The 18,430-nt window shown below is 53.1% G+C and overlaps 1 long non-coding RNA gene across 1 annotated transcript in view; it reads right to left on the bottom strand.

Annotated features, from left to right (window-relative positions):
• The window catches only part of LOC139357271 (uncharacterized), a 66,642-nt gene extending 50,078 nt beyond the window's left edge, over window positions 1–16,564 (bottom strand). Inside the window, exon 1 of the long non-coding RNA XR_011610205.1 lies at window positions 16,397–16,564. This is a non-coding gene — a long non-coding RNA (uncharacterized lncRNA). The remainder of the gene's footprint in view (window positions 1–16,396) is intronic.
• Window positions 16,565–18,430: the final 1,866 nt, after the last annotated feature.

Raw genomic sequence — 18,430 nt, 5'->3', positions numbered from 1 at the left:
GGAATGTCGGAGGTCGCCTTGACGCCTGTGTGCTTCATGCCGTCTTCTCTGGCCCTGGATGCTTTCTGGCAGGCTCACCTCAGTGTGGAATCTGATGTCCAACGAGGACCCCACTGTCAGCTCCACCTCTGGAGATGCTGAGGGCAGGGCCGGGCCCCATGGCACGTCCGGAAGTAGCATGGGTAGAGGTGGTAACTATGCGTCTCTCCATCTGCCTGGCCAGTACTCCTTCCACGGTGTACCTGAAGGCAAGGCACAGCTGCATTCTGGTTGCTAAGAAAATGACTCATACCGTGAGTGGAGGGGTCTGAGTAGTATCCATACGCTATTTTTTAAAGCACTATGAACAATATGTCTACTGACACAGAGATTGTCAGGGAAACAAGTTTACTTAATGTTGCATATACTCACCATGGTTACCACTTGGCACAAATACTAAGTATTTATATCAATAGGATAAAGTTCAGATAATCACTGTAATGTGCATTTTACTGAGACAAATCTGTTGAAAACACAAGATTAGTCAGGCAGGTCCCGAGAAGGCATTTTCCCAGGGGTGTAGTGATCTGATGGATTCAAAATAGATTTATAATTGATTGGAAGCCGTTCACCACCCACCAGCCTCAACTTCATGTTCAGAAGAGATTCCCCTAAATCGAGAAGTCACAGAAAAACTTCCTACCAAAAATCAATATGCAAAACATCAGAGCATCCCCCAGGATGGTGCTGAAGATGGTTCTCTGCAGAAGGGTCCCGTCCTGAGCACACCCAGGCTCCAGCCTCAACAGACCTGCAGCATCGGGATTTGGGATGAAGTCCTTCCCGCCCAGGGAAACGCTGTTTGTCTAACACAGACTCCTGAGGGGTCCTCAGAGTCCCTAAGTCACTATTCCAAGAGCTGCAGCCTTGGGATTAGAGGGAACGTCCTTCCCATCCACAGAAACCCTGTTTGTCTAACGCAGATCTCCCAAGGGGCCCTCAGAGTCCCTAAGTCATGATTCCAATTACAGAACTGTCTTTCAAACAGCAATTTCTAAAAATGTAATCATAGATCAAAATGACCACTCTGTTTACGAAGAAATTTTACTCGTATTACGCTTTTCTTCATAGCACGTGATTTCTCCAGCTATCTGTGCCCAGTCATTCTTTCTTTTCTTCGACGAATATATCTATGCCCAGTTCCAGGCCTGCGAAGCAAAGGCAACCAGGAGCAGGTCGTGTCCCTCTGGGCAAATTTGCCCTAGGACAGGAGAGGAACGGGAACTGGCAGACACACGGTGCCAGGGAACCATCCGTGCTGAGGGAAGAGTGTGCAGCAGCAGGGAAGGAGAAGAGCAGCAGGGCGTGGCTCCAGACGGAGCAGGAGGAGCAGGAGCTCAGAGCCCTGCAGGCAGAGCCAGCTGTGCATCCTCAGGGCCGAGACAGCAATGAGGGTGACAAGATGACCAGAGTGGCACGAGCAGGAATGAGAGGGTGAAAGTCCAGCTGGGACCCAAACAGAGGCCTTGGCATTTGAACTGGGGAGTTACGTGATTGGATTTGGAATCTACAAAAAAAATCTATGGAAAACAGCAGGAAGTTCCTCAAAAAATTAAACATGGAATTACCATTTGATCCAGCACTACACTTTTGCATAGCTACTCAAAAGAACTGAGAAGAGCGACCCAAGCGGACGCGGGTTCTCCTATGTTCACAGCAGCTTTGCTCACAAGAACCAAAGACGGGAAGCAGTCCACACCCCCGGACAGACGGATGGATCCACAGAGGCCGTCCAGCCATAGATGGAATCATGTTCAGTCTCAAAGCGAGAGGAAGCTCTGACCCATGTTACAACATGGATGGATCTTGAGGACATCATGCTAAGTGAAATAAGCCAGGCACAAAATGCAAACACTGCACCGTTCCACACTAGGAGATCCCTGGAGTGGTCAGATTAATTGAGTTGGAAAGTAGAAGAGGGGCTGCCAGGGGCAGGGTATGGAGAATTCATGTTTGATTGGGACAGAGTCTCAGTTTGGGAAGATGAACGGTTCTGGAGAGGGATGGCGATAATGGTTTCACAACAGTGTGGACATGCTTATGCCACTGAACAGAACTGTACACTCAGAACGGAACTGTATACTCAGAACTGTACACTCAGAACTGAACTGTACACTCGGAATGGAACTGTACACTCAGAACTGAACTGTATACTCAGAACGGTACACTCAGAACTGAACTGTACACTCAGAACAGAACTGTACACTCAGAACTGAACTGTATACTCAGAACTGTACACTCGGAACTGAACTGTACACTCAGAACAGAATTGTATACTCAGAATGGAACTGTATACTCAGAACAGAACTGTATACTCAGAACTGTACACTCAGAACTGAACTGTACACTCAGAACTGAACTGTATATTGAGAGCTGTACACTCAGAACTGAACTGTACATTCAGAACAGAACTGTATACTCAGAACTGTACACTCAGAACTGAACTGTACACTCAGAACTGAACTGTATACTCAGAGCTGTACACTCAGAACTGAACTGTATACTCAGAACTGTACACTCAGAACTGAACTGTACACTCAGAACAGAATTGTATACTCAGAATGGAACTGTATACTCAGAACAGAACTGTATACTCAGAACTGTACACTCAGAACTGAACTGTACACTCAGAACTGAACTGTATATTGAGAGCTGTACACTCAGAACTGAACTGTACATTCAGAACAGAACTGTATACTCAGAACTGTACACTCAGAACTGAACTGTGTACTCAGAATGGTACAATCAGAACCAAACTGTACACTCAGAACAGAACTGTATACTCAGAACTGTACACTCAGAACTGAACTGTACACTCAGAACTGAACTGTATACTCAGAGCTGTACACTCAGAACTGAACTGTATACTCAGAACTGTACACTCAGAACTGAACTGTACACTCAGAACAGAACTATATACTCAGAACTGTACACTCAGAACTGAACTGTATACTCAGAGCTGTACACTCAGAACTGAACTGTACACTCAGAACAGAACTGTATACTCAGAGCTGTACACTCAGAACTGAACTGTACACTCAGAACTGAACTGTACACTCAGAAATGGTTAAAATGGGACACTTTACGCTATATACATTTAGCCACATATATACGTCCGCCAGGCGGGCCCATCACCTGAGGTCAGGAGTTCGAGACCAGCCTGACCAATATGGTGAAACCCCATCTCTACTAAAAATACAAAAATTAGCTGGGTGTGCTGGCAGACACCTGTAATCCCAGCTACTTGGGAGGCTGAGGCAGGAGAATTACTTGAACCTGGGAGGTGGAGGTTGCAGTGAGCCAAGATCGCACAACTGCATTCCGGCCTGGGTGACAGAGCGAGACTCTCAAAAAATAAATAAATAAATAAATTTCACAACACTCTAGCTACTAAGCAAACAGCGGGATCCAGAGGAAAGAAAAGCCAGAGGCACTCCCAGTTCTCTGGAGGAGCGGGCACAGGGCTGGAGGTAACTAAGGTGGCAGGTGCAGAGTGGGCAGGCGTGGGCAGGTGCAGGATCACTTTTGAAAATGGTTGATGGAGCAAAGGTGAGGGCTAGAGGCAGGAAGAATGGGAGTGGAGGCTTGGTGTGCATGCACCTGCATCATCCGAGGGACCAAAACATTTATTTGAGACAGGGTCTCACTCTGTCACCAAGGCTGGAGTGCAGTGGTACAGTCATAGCTCATGTCAGCTTCGACCTCCCGGGTTCAAGCAATCCTCCCACCTCAGCCTCCAGAGTAGCTGGGACCACAGGCATGTGCCATCACGCCTAGCTAATTTTTTATTTTTTGTAGAGATAGGGTCTGGCTATGTTGCCCAGGCTGGTCTCAAACTCCTGGGCTCAAGCAATCCTCCCGTCTCAGCCTCTCGAAATACTGGGATTACGGGGGTGAGCCACCAACACCCAGCTCAAAACGATTTTATCACCCCAAAAGGAAAGTTGTTAAGTTCTACACCCCATTATCCCTTCCACTCAGCCTGAGCAGCCTCTGATCCACTTCCTGCCTCTTTGGGTTTGCCTGTCCTGGACATTTCATATAAATGGAATCCTACAGCATGTGGCCTTTGGGGACTGGCTCCGTCACTCGCCAGAGCATCTTCAAGGTTCATCCACGTTGCAGGAGGAATCAGCACCGCATTCTTTCCGTGGCGGAATCATGTGCCATCGCGTGGCTGAGCCACAATGTGTCTACTCATTTCCGTCGATGGATATTCGGGTTGTTCCTGAATTCTGGCTGTTGCGCACAGTGCTGTTATGAACGGTCATGAACAGAGTCTGTTTTCACTTCCTCGGGGTCTCTACCTAGGCATGGGCTTGCTGGGCCACATGGTGATTGCATGTGAAGCTCTTGGATAAACTGTGACGTTTTCCACAGCACTGCACATCTGCGTCTACAAAACAACACATGGCCCTGCCCTCCAGGCCCCCTACGCATGCTGGAGCCCAGCCCCACCTCCGTCCTGACCTTGGGAAGAGGACGGGTCACAAGCAAGATCACGGAGGTGCGGCAGGGGTGGGGTGGGGGCAGGCACAGACTTCCCGTGTGGACCGTCAGCCTCTCGCCACCCTGTGCCGGAAATGCCGCGTTCCCCTTCCTAAACTCTGACGCAAAAGGTAATCTAAGTACTTTTCAATCTGAAAATGGAGGAATTATTAATAAATGATTCTTCAGAGATTCACATCGTTTCCATTTTTGCCTTGTAACAATTAAGTCCGCTTGCTTTTGAGAGTGACCTATTTCAGTAGACCTGTTTAAGCTGGATCAGCAGCAGTCCCGAGAAGCAGGCCTGTGCACACGGGGACACGGCCCGGCTCGTGCACGGCATGCAGTGCTGAGAGAGGAGTTGTGTGTGCAGTCCTCGGGTTCCGTACTGACTTTCCTAATGCACAGTGCAGTCATGCCACTGCAGCTCTAGAGCCCTCAGTGGCTCCCTGTTGCCTTCCAAACCAAACCCCAGCTCTGCAACAAGAAGTTCCCCCGACTGCTGCCAACCCTCCCAGCAGCCTTTTCACCAGGTGCCCCTTCTACATACTCCACAGCCTAGGGGTTCCCTACATGGCTCCTTCTGCATCCCCTTGTCCCTCTATGGGCCATGCCCCACCTCACTTCAGTCTATCTCCAATGCCACCTCCCTCAGGGAGTCCCTCCAAAACCCACCAGAACCACCACAGATTCCTGCTCCACTGACTAAAGCACAGGCTCCTCACTCTCTGCTCCTAGACGTCTCCCATGTCACTGTTGCTCCCAGCTGACCATGGGCTGTGTCCCTGCTGACCTTGAACCATCTCCCAGCTGACCATGGGCTGTGTCCCTGCTGACCTTGAACCACCTCCCAGCTGACCTTGGGCTGTCCCCCAGCTGACCTTGGGCCATGTCCCTGCTAAAGTTGGGCCGTCAACCTCGTTCTCTCCACCTCAGCCCTACGGGGTCCTTGAAGTCCTCAGCTGGATTCCTCCTTCCATCTCCTCTGATGCTGGGAATCTCAGTGGGAACAGTCTGTGGGGGGCACTGCAGTTCACCCCACTCCAGCCCAGTGAGAGGGGCATGTGGTGTTTTGTGTGAATTGCTTCCTCCCTCCAAGTCCATTGCTGGGACCACACAGACACAAGAACGGCACCCTTGAGTCTCCGTGCTGTGTCTGGGGAGGTCAATGCTCTGATGTGGTTTGGGGGCCAGGCGAGGCTCTTGGCCTGCAGCATCCCTCAGCATACCTGCCCCTGCCTATCTCAAGCCCTCTCTCTTGGCCATCACCAGAAAATCCAGAGCCGTTTCCTACATCTACCAAGAAGGAGGACCCATGAGGCTCAGCTCCCAGTTATGTAAATCCAGAGCCCAGTGAGCCACGCACACTCTGGCTGCCCAGGAGGGGGCCGTAGGGGGCTGCCTTCAGGTCCTCCGCGGAAGGATTCCCAGGGCCAAGGCCCTGCTGGAGCCGCCCTGGTGCTCAGTGATGGAGGCCCTTGCTGCCACAGAGCAGGAACCCGCTTTGCTCCAGGAAGGCAGATGCCCCGGAGGGATTTTGTCACATTTACTGGTGCTTGAGGGGAAGGCAGAGAGGCCCCCCACCCTTGGGACATCCTCCAACCTGAAACGGCTGCCACTGCCTCCCCAGGCCATCCCTGAGTGAGAAGCTGCAGCCTGCCTCTCCACAGCCCTGGGGCCCAGACCTTGCCACCCACAGCCTTGACAGCCAACACAAACCCCAGAGCGCTTTCCAGGCTGGGATGGAGACGCCGCCCTCAGCCAGCGTACAGGTGTGCGCACTCCAGACCAGTCACTTACAAGGAGAACATGGGTGAGAACTGGGAAGCGGTAACCAGACAACCCTCTACCTGCTGCCTCACTGCCAGCCCTCTACCAAGGGAAGCCCCAGGGGAGTGGGCAAGCTCTGGGTATGCCAACAGAGGACCTCGACCACTGTCCCCTTGGAAGATGTCCCCATGGAGGCCTGTGTGGCCCAAGGCTGCTCGCTGCAATCCCACCCAGACACAGAAAGGCCCATAGGCTCTGCTGGCCTGGCCCACAGTGACTCCCAGGCGAGGTGCCTGTTCTATGCAGAGTCTGCCATACTCTGGAAGCCTCTGCCCAGAACCCAGAACGCACACGCTCTTCTGACCCTTTTGAGTCTTCTCCCCAGACCTAGCAGGGCTAAGTTCTGGTCCAGTAGGGGCTACACAGTGTCACATTTGAGTGGCCCTAAGAAATGTATCTTCAAAGTTCAGAAAGCTGGGTTTCTGGACCACTTCTTGGCCAGTCAGAACATTAACATTACTTTAACCCTCCTTGAGTGGCAATCAGCATTGACCATCGCAGTTAGACTAAGGGTCAGAGGCCACATCAGATGGGATGACTGCTCCAGCCAGAAGCCAAGGAGCCCCTTCTGCAAGGTAAGCCCAGGTGGTAGGATCATTCCACCAGGCTTGGGACAGAGCAGGCACTCCATGAATAGAAGACACTCCATGAATATTTGCTAATGAACGATTGGAAGATGAGCAGTTCTCCATCTCACCTCCCTCAGTTCATCACAAGTCCTATCAAATTCACCTGGCAAATATTTCTTGAGTGACTACTATGTGCCAGACATCAGAGAAGCCATGAAGGTTCTATGATTAGCAAAAACAAATATGACCCCTGAAGCGTATGGTCCAGAAAACATGATAAATAGTAACCAAATGATCACACAGACTGGTGTATAATTACAAACTAGGAAAGGAACCCAGTGGTAAGAGGCACCTAACAAAGAAATCAGACCCAGACTAGGGAGTCATATGAGGGTCCTCTAAGAACTGGTGCCTGGGCCAAGATCTGAATGAGGAAGAAGAGTTAAGAAGAAATTAAGAGAGGAGGAAAGAGCTTTCTAGACAGAGCAGCATGTGCAAATGCCCTCTGGTCATGAGAAGAATGAACACGTTCCAGGAGATGAAAGAAGACAAAAGTGGCTGCTGTGCCCAGAAAAGGAAGGACTAGGGTAGGAAATTTGGTTGGAAAGTCAGAAAGTCAGGCAAGGGCCAAATTGTGCATGGCCTTGTAGAGGTCACATCAAGTAATGTATCAATGATTTAAAGGAGGAAATCTTTGAAGAGGACTTGAAGTGCCTTTAAAAAATTCACAAAGAGATGTTGAGCAGGCAGGTGAGCGGGCAGATGTTGAGCGGGCAGGTAAGAGAGTGAAAGCTCAGAGAAGAAATCTGGGCAGAAGAATAAATGTGGGGCCATAAGCATGCAGGTGGCACTGGAGGCAGGGGGCATGGATACACTTACCCAGAGCGAGCCAGTAGATAGAGAAAGGAAGACACCTAGGGCTGTGCCTGGCTAAACCCTAGCATCCGGTAGCAGGCCAGAAGAAGATGAGCTCACAAGGGAGACAGAAAAGGAGCGACCACAGAGACAGAAAGGAGGGAGGAAGAAAACCACAAGAGAAGAGACTATGTCTCTGCTCCTCACTGCCACCATGCTAGGACAGTCACTGCCTGATCCCCACCCCAGCACCCTGCAGGGACCCACTAACTGATCCTTCACTCCAATGTCCTCTTCTTGGAACCTACATATCAGCCAGAGACAGCTCTGAAAAGATACGCCCTTCCCCTGCTTAAAATCCTTTTAATTGTTCCCATTGCCATTAGGGTACTTTCCCATTTTTCCCATGGCCCCCAAGTCCTATATGACCTTCCTTTCTAGTGTCCATGGCTGTGTGCTGTGCAGTCCATGCTCCAGGTTCAATTCCAGGAGACGCCAAGCCTACCCTTCTGTCCCGCCCCTGGGTGAAGATTGGGTGCCTCCTTGTCCCCAGTGTGGTTTGTCCTTCAATCAGTGATCAAGGGGGTATCCTGGAGCCCCCAAGCCTCTGCAAGAGGACCCAAGTGCACTCTGCCCGATGGTGTGAGGGACTCACCCCTCAGCACGTTGGGAATGTCTTGGCATGTCTCAGAATGTTCTTTAGCACTGAGCAGTCCTGTAACCCCCACTTTAAGTTGTCCTGGTCATCCTATGGTCTGGATACCCTCACATTCTCCCTCAATACCCAGGCACAACATGTCCCCTCTGTACCCAGGCTCTAGTTGCTGTGACCCTCTCACAGTGCCCTGAACTCAGTGTGTTCATGGGGACTATTTCAGTTGCAGGTGGTAGAATCCACACTCAGAGCATCTTAGACCCAAGAGGAAATTCTTTGCCTCCGACCACTGAAAACCATATTCAAGATCTCACAGAACCGAACAGAGAGCTACAGGACTCAGGGTTCCAGAAACAGGAGCTGAAACTCCACCCAGCATGTCCTTCTCACCCCTACTTCCTCTTATCAAACTCCTATTCATCCTTCAAGACGCTGTGCAATTGCTACCTCCTCCAGAAAGTTCTAAGTGACTCCCCTAAGCAAAGTCCCTCTTCATTCTCTGAGATCTCAGAGATCTACATTTGTGCCTCTTTTATTGTACTTTTCACATTGCATTATAAATGTTTTTTTCACGTACCAACCTCCTCCAGGAACCCAGGGCCTCCTCAAGGACACAGATTATGCTTTCTCTCCTCTCTCTCTCTCTCTCCCCCTCTCCCCGCTGGATACAGCCTATTCACAAGCACAGTAGGCTTCAACAAACATGACTACATCAGATGTGGGCTTCTCAATCCTGGTACTGTGTTCTTTAACTCTTCTTTGGACCTGAAGACGCAAAGGAGCCATATGAATTTGTGGATGGTGGAGACAGCTGCCCTCGGGGCTGTGAGCTGAGGGGGCTGAGCCTCCGCAGGGGGACTCTGATCTTCCTCACTCTGCATGGCAACCCCCACATTTGCTTACTCGATACACACCACATACGTGCTTGATAATTACAGGCTGCTATGGATTTGTCTCACCCACGTTTGGAAGGTCCAAAAGCAATTACCCTGCAGCCTCCCTCCACTCAGGAAGACAGGAGTAATCAGGGCTAATGACACAGCACTTAGTGTGTGATCCTCCTGCCGCTATGCTGTAATTACTATGTAATTAAGTGGTCACCAGTTACCATGTAAACACGGCTTACACTGGATGCGTCTATGGCTTAAACAACCCTACAAACTCATTTTAATTTCAAAGTGTTGAATGGAAAACAGTTGGTTGGCACAGATAGAAAATACCAGGTTGGAAAAATGTGAAGGCTCCTGGGAAAGAGGAGGACATCCTTTCAAACCTCAGTGTCACAGGTGTGGGGCAGAAAAAGAAACAGAGCAAGAAAAAAAGGAAAGAGTACGCAGTGGATTCTCTGCAAGAATGCACCAGGTGCTATATGCAGAAGCACCTCATAGACTGTAAAGGGCCAGCCAAGTGCTTGCGTGCCACCACCCTCATAATTTGGTGATCCCTTATGACCAGAGAATGCATTCCAGACCACCCAACAGAATGTCATAAGGAAGACCCTCTTTTTCCCAGAGTAAAATAATCTTGAGTCAGGCAGTTAAAACCTTCCACTCTACTGCTGAAAGCTCTCAGGTCTTCAGAATAACGGAGAAAGGGAGGAGTTATTTCTTATATCCCAATATCTTGTGACTGACAGGATGATGGGTACTCTAATGCCATAGCTAATTCTGTGTCAACTTGACTGGGCTAAGGGATGCCCAGATAGCTTGGAACACCTTATTTTTGGGTGTGTCTGTGAGGTGTTTCCGGGAGAGATTAGCATTTGGATTGGTGGACAGATTAAAGAAGACCTGCCCTCACCAGCATAGGTGGGCAGCAACCATCCGTTGAGGGCTGGCCCAGATAGGACAAAAAGGCAGAGAAAGGTAAACCTGCCTCCCGTTTGAGCTGGGACACCTGTCTTCTCCTGCCCTGGGACAGCGGCACTCCTGGTTCTCAGGCCTTCAGATGTGGATGGAGCCTCACCACTGGCACCCCTGGGTTTCTAGCTGCAGGCAGCAGCTGATGGGACTTCTCGGACTCCATAATTGTGGGAACACACCCCATAATACATCTCTCCCTTTTTCTCTCTCCATATATGTGTGTGGGCAAGTGTGTGCATGTGTGGCCGTGCAAAAACATCTTCTGGTTCTCTTTCTCTGGAGATCCCTGACTAATGCATCTGAAGACATGGCACCAGGGATTGGACACACCTTGCTCACACTCATCAGGAAGGTGAGGCTCCGCGGTGGAAGGTCTCGGCCCCACCCAAGATTGGCCATCAGCTGGCCTGGGGTTTGGTGCCTGTGACCTCCCAGAGGTCCTGAGGAAACCATTCTATCCCAGGGGGTGTGGGTGGTGGGGAGGCTACAGTAGGAGCTGGTCCAGGAGGGCAGGAGGGTGGGTGGCAGACTAGATGACAGATCTCAGAAGCATGGCTGCCTCACCCCCTATCACACAGGCTGCGAGGAAACCCTCCAGGCATGGACAGAATCTCCCTCCAGGACTTCCACCCACCTGTGCCAGAAGCTGGGCTACCTCCTGGAGCCCTCAAAACAGCCAAGGTCAAAACAGACCAGAGGACCAGGCCTTCAGTTCTTCCAATCTGGGAGGACATCATGGGTCACAGGGGTGGGGGGAACTTGTGTCAGCAGATGACCCCACCCCAACCCTAATTGGCAAATGCATAGCCAACGTTGTCACCTCCCTCAGCCTTTGGGGAGCACTCCATGCACGAGCACTCCTTCTACACAGCCAACTTCCTCCACTCGGTTCCCGGCTCTGTGCTCCCTGGGGGTCCCAGTGCACCTCTTGGCTGCTCCTTGTGGACTCTGGGACTGGATCCTCCTCCCCTTCCAGGATGCTACATGAGACCCTGTTCCTAGCTGCACTTGCCCACTGGGTTGTCTCTGAGTCCCAGTCCCATGGCCTAGGCGCTGTCTTTGCACAATGACCTGCGCATTGCCATTTCCACACCTCATCTTTCCTATAGACTTATCCACAGGGCTCGCTTGACCAGGCATCAAACAACATTAAGTCTCAAATCCACAGATTAAGTCCATCCATCGGAATCTGTGCGACTGTCACAAAATGCCACCAACTGGATAATTTATAAAGAACAGAAAGAGGCTGGAAGTCCAAGATCAAGGCACCAGCAGGTTCACTGTCTGGAGAGGGCCTGGTCTCTGCTCCCAAGATGGTGCCCTGAACGCTGCACCCTCCAGGGGAGGAACCCTGTGTCCCCATATGGCAGAAGGTGGAAAGGCAAGTGAGGGATGAATGCTGAATGAAGCTCTCTCATAAGGGCCTCAACCTCAATCACAAAAGGGGCAGCCCTCATTGCCTCATGGCCTCTTAAAGACCTACCTCTTAACACATCCCATTGGCCATTAAGTTTCAACACCTGAATTCTAGAGGGGACTCATTCAAACCACAGCACCACCCAAATGTCAAATATGCAACCCAGACTTCACATGTGTACAGCCACTGCTGGATTGTACACCCTCCACACCCCAAATTCCCCTTGAAAATCAAGACAACTATCATCCCAGCTGCTGGCAGTGTCAGCTGCTAACAGCTCACAGCTGGGTTCCTTCTGGAACTTGCCCTCGGCCAAGATAATGCCCAGGCACAGGTGACAGGAAGCCCTCCTGCAGCACCACCCAACAAATGGAGGATGCCGCACACCACAGGTCCTAACAGTGCCCACCACATGGACGGCATCACAGCAGGAAGACCAGATGAATAAAAGAAAGAGTGTCAGTACATCAGAGCCTCTGGTACAATAAAAGTAAAGAGCAGGGGTCCCCAACCCCTGGGCCAGGGAATGGCACCAGTCTGCGGCCTGTTAGGAAGCAAGCTGCACAGCAGGAGGTGAGCAAGCGTGACAGCCTGAGCTCGGTCTCCTACAAGATCAGCAGCATTAGAGTCTCACAGAAGCACAAACCCTACTGTGAACTGCACATGTGCGGGATCTAGATTGACTGCCCCTTACGAGAATCTAATGCCTGATGATCTGAGGTGGAACAGTTTCATCCCAAAACATCCACCCCAACCACCCCGCCCCAGTCTATGGAAAAACTGTCCTCCACGAAACCGGTCCCTGGTGCCAGTGGTCCCTGGGGAATCACTGCTCTAGAGGACACCCTCCTATCCGGAGGATGAGAGGGAAACTCTCAAAAGGTTTCAAGGCCGGCAGCATCAGGTTAGCTTTTTTGGACCCAGTGACCCAAGGCATGGCAGGACATCCCCCACAAAGTAAAGGACAAATGACTGAATCTCATACCTCCCACCAGAGAAGGAGGCACCATTCCTGGTTGGCCTCCTGGGGCTCTGCCCTTGCCCTCATCACTGCCAGTGACCATCACACTAGACTGTACACTTCCCACCCAGTGAATTTAGGCCAAGTGGGTCTAGATGTCCTGGGTCCAGAAGAGGCTGCTCCCACCAGGGGTCCAGCAGCAAGGAAGGGAGCCCACCTGGTAGGGTTGGTCCAGGTCCCTAGGAGGAGGTGGGAGCCCAGCCGACCCACTGAGGCATGTCCTGGTTCTTCCCTGACCAGTCTTGATGGTCAGTGGACAGATACGGCCATCACAGGGGCTGAAGTTCACCTCACTAACCTTTGTCCGGTGAGTTTCTCTAGGAAGAGACATCACCCTGATGCCGGGGCAAACCTTCCCAGGTGGTGTGGACTCAGCATAGGAGGCAGTGGCCTAAGCCGGAGCGGGGGGTGGGCCAGTGGGAGCACGGGGCGCACCCCAATGTCCCCACATAGGACCAAGGCACTCATTTCCCAGCCGCCACTGCTGCACTGCTGAGGACCCTCTGCAGATTCCATTGGCGGATGACAGCAGGAGCTCCCTCCCCACCCCACGCAGGATGAGGCCAAGGGCTCTCCCAGCTCCTGAACTTCCATGGGAATGGCTGAGGCTCAGTACAACATCATGGTTCAACAGCCCCCTCTGTAAACAACGTTTTCCGTGCTCCCCTGCAAGTGTGCTCCGAGAGCAACCCCTCTGTTCTCTACAGCTCTCCACCTCAGCACCCTTCCCAGGGACCCCAAACCAGGAACATGTTGGAAAACAGACTCAACTTTCCATCTCAGCCTGCTCCTCCCTAAGTCTTCTCCCGCTCAGGAGACAAAGCCACCGTTCAATCATTGGCTCAGACATGGAATCTGGGTGCCAATGCTGACCTCTCTCTTTCTGTCCACCTCACACCTGACTTGTGAGCACAAATTTTCCAATCTAACTTCACAATGTCTTCAGAAGAGAACCTCCTCAGCACCTCAACCACCACTTCCTCCCCGGAGCCTCCTCCTCTCTCATCAGGACCAGAGCAGCAGCCTCCCTGCTGAACCCCACCATACACATGCCACACCATGCCACACACACATACACAACACACACACATCACACCACACTACACACACACGCCACACACACATACACAACACACACACATCACACCACACTACACACACACGCCACACCATGCCACACACACATACACAACACACACACATCACACCACACTACACACACACGCCACACCATGCCACACACACATACACAACACACACACATCACACCACACTATACACACACGCCACACCATGCCACACACACATACACAACACACACACATCACACCACACTATACACACATGCCACACCATGCCACACACACACACGCACATCACACACATGCCACACCATGCCACACACACATACACATATGCCACACCACACACACACACAACACACATCACACCATAAACACACATGCCACACCATGCCACACACATTCACACATGCAACACATCACACACATGTACACAACACACACATCACACCACACTATACACACGTGCAGCACCATGTCACACACACACACACACATGCACCACACCACACACATGTATGCAACACACACATCACACCACACTATACACACACGCCACACCATGTCACATACACATACATGAACCACACCACACACATGTACACAACACACACATCACACCACCCTATACACACATGCCACACATCACACATGCCACACATCACACACACCAAAAACACACACCACACATGCACACACACCACAAATCACACATGCATGCACATGCCACAGTACACCACACACAGGCTGAAGGGTGGTTCCAACCACACATGCACACACATGCACCACATATGATACATACACCACACTGCACATGCAAACACACGCATGCATGCACACATACACGTAAACTCAAACAGGACACACACAGCATAGACTTCCCATGGCAGCATAAGTGGACATTTTAGCACATCAATCAAATCATGTTCCACCTCTGAGACCCCCACAACTAGGGCCCCCCAATCCTTAGGAAGAATCCACAGTCCTCACCATCCCCAGGAAAGCCTGCGGCCCAGCTCCCATCTGCCCCTCTGGCCTTACCTTCCTCCGCTCCATCCAGCTTCCCCCCAGGCCCTGACACACCAAGTGTCACCTGCCTCCTGGCCTGGCCCAGGCATTGTCTGTTTGGGAAATTTTTTCCTATAGATGTGGATGGCTCCATCCCCCATTTCACTGGTGTCTCAGCTCCGATATCCCCTCTCAGAGGGACACACCTTGTCCACCCCAGGCAATGCCACCCCCTCACCCTGGGTCCTTAGGGTCTGCCCGGGTTTACCAGGCCCCGGTTCTGCAAGGCAGCTTCCAGACGTGGCTGGCAGGGAGAGCCGTGGGGCAGCCTTGGCAGGGGAGGCACACTCACACTCCCCCGCCAGAGCAGGCCAGGGGCCGCAGGTCAGCTCATCCCGGGCAACACCAGGGGTCACCTTCCCTTTCCTCTGAGAGCTCCTTTGGTACCAAGCTGATTCCCACTCCACACAATCAGCATCTTGACATATACCAGTGAAGGAGAAGTGATGGGTGAGGTGAAATGGCGACCCCCCGGGACGCCTGCTGTAGGACCAGAAGTGATTGCTAACCAGAGCCAGGGTTGGGGGGGCATCCACCAGTCAGGAAAAGCCGTGTGCCATGCAAAGCATGCCCGCCAGCCTCCTGCCCGCCAGCCTCCTCCCGCCAGCCTCCTCCCTCACCAGGCCTGGTTAATTAGCTGCTCCCCTGATGAACAGGGGCCTGCTGCTTGGGGCCAAGGAAACTTCAGACAGGAAGAGAGGCCTCAAGCACAATGGAACCAAGTGGAAATTGGCCACAAAAGACTAATTAAAGGGGCCTGAGGCCTCCAACGTGTCACCTTGTGTGGGCTTTTAAAAAGCTTTGCAGACAAGCACAGAACGCAAGGACTTTGGTCTTAATTAACTCCACGTGTCTTGTTGAGCAAGCAGAGACAAGAAATGAGCGCCTCTCCAGCCCCCAGCCAGGAGCTCCTCACGCCTCCCAGAGGCTCTGGGCTGGTTTGGGTGGAGGTAGAGGGAAGAATAAGGTCTGTCGATGGGTCAGCCAGGTGCCCAACAGGTACCCAGCAGGTGCCTGCCTAGAACCTTCCCAGGGGCCCTGGGTATTCTCTGCCTGCACCCATCACCTCCACCCCCAGAGCCTGTGACCTCCCTGGCCATAGTGCACAGAGGTGCAGACAGAGCCTTCTACTCCAGCTGTGGCTCCTGACGCCTGGCAGCACAGGTGTCATCCAGGAGCCTGTTAGAAACGTAGAACCGAGGCCCCGCCCCACGGATACTCGTGTGCACCAGAGTCTGAGAAGCAAAAGCGCTGTCCTCAAGGACGGCTCCAAGCCCACTGGCTGAAGGCTGTGTTGGGGCAGCCTCAGGGGCCTCAGCTTCCTCATCTGAGGAAGGCCCGTGGGACGGAGCTGCACACAGTCTGCACCACGGGTCATGAGATTCCTCGTGATGTGTGTGCAGAGTGCTCGGCACTGAGCCACAGGAAGCACTCAGCGCTGAGAATCAGCTGTCTGCCTATTTCAGTAGCTTCACGGGCCGCTTAAAAAAAATTGATTGCAGCAGCTCACCTGTGAACCTAGTTGCTCAGGAGGCTGAGGCAGGAGGATCACTTGAGCCCAGGAGTCCAAGGCTGCAGTGAGCCATAATGGAGCCATTGCACTCCAGCCTGGGGGACAGAGCGGGACTCTGCCTCTAAAATAGTGTTTATCCTGCTGGGTTTGTCTGAGGGGAAGGAGGGGCCTCTTGCTGCCCTCAGGCCTGGTGACTCATAGCCCTGGCACCAGGGAGGGCCCAGCTCCATGGGAAGGGCACAGAGCAAGTGGGGGGAAGGATCCAGCTGCTGCCAGCCACACGTCATCCGCCCGCACTGCTTGGCACCCATGTCCCCCGCCTCCTGGCTGGATGAGAGGGGGCAAGCCCTGTCGGGGCTTATGAGCAGGTGCCCTAATGCCGTAGGAGAGGAAGAGAGAAATGTCCTGGGAGGCCTGACGTCAGAGGAACCTCGGGATTTGAGTGAGGCCTGTGAGGCAGCCTTGTGGGGTCAGGGGGCACAGTGGGAAAGATGTCCAGGAAGACAGGGGAGCTGCCAGGGACGCGGGCGCTGCCCCCTTCCCTTCTCCCTGTGCCGATTCTCAGGGTCCTACCTGATCGGTCTCCTCCTTGCATCCCCCACAGTGTCCTTGCCCCATTGTCCTCCGCCCCCAGACAGTGGTGGGCACCGGTGATGGGTGTCTCCTGTCCACAGGAGGCTGCGTCCTCCTCACCTCCTCCTCTCAGCTGTCCGGTGGGACTTCGGAGCAAGACAGCCCACGCCTTCCCAGCCTCTGCCCTGCACTCACCGGACAGGCACCCGGGGTGGGCTGCAGCACCGCAAGGGAGGTCTCCAACCGCAGATGAGCTCCTCCACCAGGCTCCTTCCCTCATGAGGGGCTCCCTCCCCTCACTTCCAGGCCCTGGGCCAAGGCCACCCCTTTGCCTCCTTCCCTACTCTCTGCTCCCCACCACTGCCACCCCCAGTTCAGCAGCCTCCTGCTCCCCCGGTCATGCCACAGCCCCCACGCCCCGTGGCCTCCATCCTGGCCTCCGTGTTCCTCCACTGTGCTGCCTGACCTGACCGCCTGAGAGACGCAGTTCCGACCCCCACTCTGAGGCCACTGAGTGTGGGGCCCCTGGGCTCAGTCCGCAAGGCCCGAGTCAAACCCACCTCCACCGCTTTCAGCTGGGGGCTTGAGGCAAGTTCCTCCCGGCCTGGGCTTCAGGCTCATCATCTGTAGAAGATAATAATGGACCCGCCTTGTAAGATGGGGGAGCGGCTGCTGCCCACCGGACCCAGGCCAGAGCCCCCTGTGGCTCTGCTGTCCTATTTCTGCCGAGCACAGCCTCCTGGCCAAGTGGCGGAGCGGCAGGGACCACGGGGCTGCCAGAGGTGGTGGTGTCACCCTGAGAACTCAGCTCAGTCCAGTGCTTCTCCATCCCAGCAGACGAGGGTCCAAAGACTCATTCTTCCATCTCCTCTGGGGCGAGCTGTGCTCCCCAGGAAGTGAGCTACAACCTTCCAGGGACAGCGGGGGCTCCATCCCAACCAGGACCCGCCAGGTCCTTCCTCAGCACGTGACACGCCTGGACCAGCTCCGCCCCTCCAGGGGCCCTGCCCTCACCGCACCACACCCGGCTTCCCTGGGATTCATTCAAGAGGCGCTGTGGAGACCACTCAGTCCGGACCCCTCATTTTGCAAATGGCAAAACAAGGAGCCAAAGGGGTGGGCAGTGACCAGCCCAACCCCCCAGGACCGCAGGGAGCAGAGGCTCCAATCAAGTCTGGAGGGCACGCCGGCCACTGCCCCAGCTCCAAGTCCCTTTCTCTCCCGGTGGCCCAGGTACTTCGGTGTCCCCCAGGGAGGGCGCGTCCTCCTGCTGCCTGCACCTGAGGCCTCCTGGCCTCGCTAGAGTGGCCTCATGCTGCCAATGGCTGCACGAAGTTCTGCGTTCACAGCCATGAGTACCAGCCTGGTGTTAAGGAGCCTGTTTAGAAAGATGACCTATTTTTAGCTGAGTCTTCTGCCGGTTGCTAAATATCTGTTTAAATACATGAATTAACACAT

This window comes from Macaca nemestrina, chromosome 11, assembly GCF_043159975.1.
Source record: "Macaca nemestrina isolate mMacNem1 chromosome 11, mMacNem.hap1, whole genome shotgun sequence".
NCBI classification, from domain to species: Eukaryota; Metazoa; Chordata; class Mammalia; order Primates; family Cercopithecidae; genus Macaca; species Macaca nemestrina.
The sequence above is the reverse complement of the archived record's forward strand: the minus strand, read 5'-3'. Positions and strand labels throughout refer to the sequence as shown.